This window comes from Barbatula barbatula (genome assembly GCF_947034865.1).
Source record: "Barbatula barbatula genome assembly, chromosome: 9".
NCBI classification, from domain to species: domain Eukaryota; kingdom Metazoa; phylum Chordata; class Actinopteri; order Cypriniformes; family Nemacheilidae; genus Barbatula; species Barbatula barbatula.
The window spans coordinates 14,843,683-14,847,290 of record NC_136772.1 but is presented as its reverse complement, the minus strand read 5'-3'; the positions used below and the strand labels follow the sequence as shown (position 1 = coordinate 14,847,290).

General features: G+C 38.1%; 1 long non-coding RNA gene across 2 annotated transcripts; it reads right to left on the bottom strand.

Annotated features, from left to right (window-relative positions):
• Positions 1–687: 687 nt before the first annotated feature.
• Positions 688–2,419, bottom strand: LOC306898444. 2 transcript variants are annotated; one of them, XR_013787118.1, is made up of 4 exons: positions 1,647–2,416; positions 1,427–1,552; positions 1,241–1,316; positions 688–859 (listed from the first exon to the last, which is right to left on the bottom strand). It is a non-coding gene; the product is annotated as an uncharacterized lncRNA (long non-coding RNA). The 2 variants fall into 2 exon arrangements; XR_013787117.1 differs by having other exon boundaries at positions 688–1,316; positions 1,427–2,419.
• Positions 2,420–3,608: the final 1,189 nt, after the last annotated feature.

Here is a 3,608-nt window from a genome sequence, read left to right as displayed (position 1 = left end):
AACCTGTCATAGTGTGAGATTAGAGTAAGAGAGAAGCCGAAGGGAGCTTGTCAGAGTGCAGTCAGCCTCGCAGGAAGCAACTACGTGAGTCAGACCTGAAGAAAGGAAATTTATCTCTCCGCTTCCTTCTTAAGTAATAAGATGTACACTGGCTTTGATTTGCCATCTTCTCCTCTAAAACCACTCACATTTTTGATCTTCTGCACTGTAAAAAATTCTGCCGTAATTTGACGGTAAAATACTGGCAGCAGGGTTTCCAGCTGCGGACCGTTATTTTACGGTTTCACTCATTTACGGCTTTCTGTAAATTAACGGTAAAATCCTGGCAGCAGGGTTTCCAGCTGTGAACCGTAATTTTACGGTTTCACTCATTTACGGCTTTCTGTAAATTAACGGTAAAATCCTGGCAGCAGGGTTTCCAGCTGCGAACCGTAATTTTACGGTTTCACTCATTTACGGCTTTCTGTAAATTAACGGTAAAGTACTGGCAATATGGTTTCCAGCTGCGTACCATCATTTTACAGTTTTATTAAATAGCATATTTTCAGTAAAATACTAGCAGCAGAGTTTCTGAATGAATGCTTTTTATTTAAATAAATTAAACAACAGACTGGCAAAGATGAGAAGAGGAACCATAAAATTACCAAACAGATATGTTGTGCATAAAGAACCCAGTCTATAGACATATTTAAACAGATAAAAATTTATTATTATTTCTCCATAAACAGATACTGTGCAAAAAGAACAGTCTATAGACATATTATCTAAACTTCTTAAACAATAGAAAACATTGTATTATTAAACCTTGAATGGGCAAAGAACTTTCCACCATCTGTGACCAACTTCACATGCTGGTAGTCTGAAAGATAGGAAAAAAAACTTTAAGCAGAGTATCTATAGAAGGTATCTCTAACCCTACTCTTGGAAAGCTACAGTCTCGCCACGGTGTTTAAAATGAATGAAATGTGCACTGTGTGTCGATGGTCACGTCAAACAAGTTGCCCCAAAAATAACGCAGACTTGTTGCATGATGATGCTCTGCTCGTGTAACTTGTGAATTTTCGTGTAACAGCCACGACTATGCTGATCCATGAGAAAGACAATGGAGCTCAAAATTATAAAAACGCGGTGTGTTCAGCAACACAGAGTACATTACTTAATAAAACGGCCTGCTTTTATAACAGAATGCAATTCAGTAGAGAGGCAACCTTTGGATTAACTGATGAATATTTTTACTCACCACCTTGCCGGTCTTCTTGGAGACCTTTCCTCTGCAGGTATTGGAGACTCGTTCTGGTTTAATTCCAATTAAGCGTCTAGGTTCAACAAATTTTCACAGAATACAATAACCATTTGTTAATCATTCTGATTGAAGAATTTATATACACTAAACAGTGAAAGGATGGAAAACTCTTAGAGGTCGTACCTTTGAAGAAATTCTTAAGTGCAACAAGCCTCCTCCTGATACTGCAGATGGAAGATGTACACTCAAAAATAATACGGCCCTCTAGACTAAGCATCCATCTTACAACATTTGCCTGTCCTCCAATGTCTAAAATGAAAAAAAAAAACCATTTACATTATAATTTCAATGAACTGCCTTTGAGATTGCTTCATTTGAACAACCGGTTACCGGTGACACTAACCGAGCATAATCAGACGAGGACTGGCAGGTAGAATGAGTGTCTTCTCAACATCAGATGAAGATGCAGTAATCTGTAGAGAAAACACAATACATGGAAAAACATCAAAAAATTACTTCAATACAGAAATCTTTATAAATTACTAGTGGAAAGAAAATGCATAAAACAAGTCCATCTTCATGTTCCTGAAAACGGGACCGCTGAAGATTGATAAGCAGGTGGGCCATCTCTGTGTTATCCGTCTGGGACAGAACAGTCTTCATTCCTCCCGTCTCTAATGTGTGATTTAAGGTGCTTATAAAAGGTCCTTCAGAGTTTACACCTGACTTGACACAAAAAAAACATTAGATGTTAATTCAAATAAGGTCACTGACACAGATCGGATAACAGTGAGTTACTTATTGCAAACAGGCACAATTAAACCTGACATGAGAAACATGCATATGTCTCAGAAATGCAGGTGTAGTACTACATATGTGTCCACAAAGCTTGCAAAAAAACATTGCTTATCTTTAACACCACGAAACAGCACAAGTCTGAATTTCATTCATTTATATCTGGAGGGATTTAACGTTACCTCAGGTAATAGTCACTTTACGGCAATTTACCAAGTCTTCTTGGTCTAGCTAACGTACAAAAGCATACCACACATGTAATATATTGCGCTAACACACACAAAACTGTATTTTTTACTTTATTTGAAGTTATTAAGTAAATTATTATGTTATATATCGACGTTGTACTGCATGCGCTTACCGCCAATTTAACGAAGCAAACCACCAGTCTACTGTACCGTATTTGCAACAGAACGTGTGTGTGGAGACACAAAACTCATTTAATAATCAAACTTGAATCCCATGAATTTCTTCAGACGAGACTTGAAATGAAATGTATGCAGCTACGAAAACCGCGAGGTGTCACACTGACTAGAATTCATTCAGCAGGTCCGCCACTGACTCTTGTGCTGCGGAGTAAGAACCCGAGCGGCGGGGGAGGGGAGAGCAACTAGACTGGTTTAGTTCCCATGATCGACTACCTTGTAAATAGCTTCAATTTGAGATTGAATCTGTAACGTTTCTACTACAACTTTTAGTCAAGGAGTGTCGTTGAATTATCTAACAGTTTCCCCCTTCCGCACCGCTTCTGATGCTCGTCAGTGGTGGCCATTTGAGAACTCTCTGGTTTGTGTGTCAGTCTAGGTAATTCGCGCCACGCAGCTCAGTCAAAATATATAAGTTTCGAAGCGCAATATAATAAAATAATAGATAAATACAAATAAAAACACTTACCTTGACAGTGTCTTGGAAGATATGGCCGTCTCCTGGCGTACTCGTGTTCTCGTTGACTTGTAAAAACGTCATCCGTAAATTAGCTAACGTTAGTTGCGCAAGTAACGTTACTGTTGTCATCGAGCCAAGAGCTTCAAAATATGACTGTTTTGTGTAACAAAATGTAGTTTTGAGAGTTGTTTAGACGAGAATGTATGTGTATAAAGTTCAGATCTGCTGTCGTTTAATAAAGATAGCGTCTATTAAAAAATTTGCTCCAACTGTTTCGGACAAGTGAGTCGGTTTCACTTATGCACCCCGCCCAACGCAGCCTCACCTCGGCAAGTCTTTCTTAAAATCACCGCTGGCTGTGATGTCTCTGTTAAAGGGTGTATTTTTTATTAATATATTCTGAGTTATCATACCCGTTAGCCTTTCTCTTCCAAACTTTATTTCTATATCGTCGACTGTATTTGTCTGAGGATCATCGATACTTTAAGGTTGAGTAAAACATGGCGTCATTTTGTTTCACCCCTGAAAAAACCCTTTAAATAGGGGATTTAATTATGTTATCCCTTTAATTATTGGTCCATGGGGAAATTGTTTTAACTGAGGGCAAAGTTAAATTGTAGGCCTACAACTTGTATATTTCTTACTGTGCAAACTTATTTTACTTTGTAATAAAGGATTGTGTAAA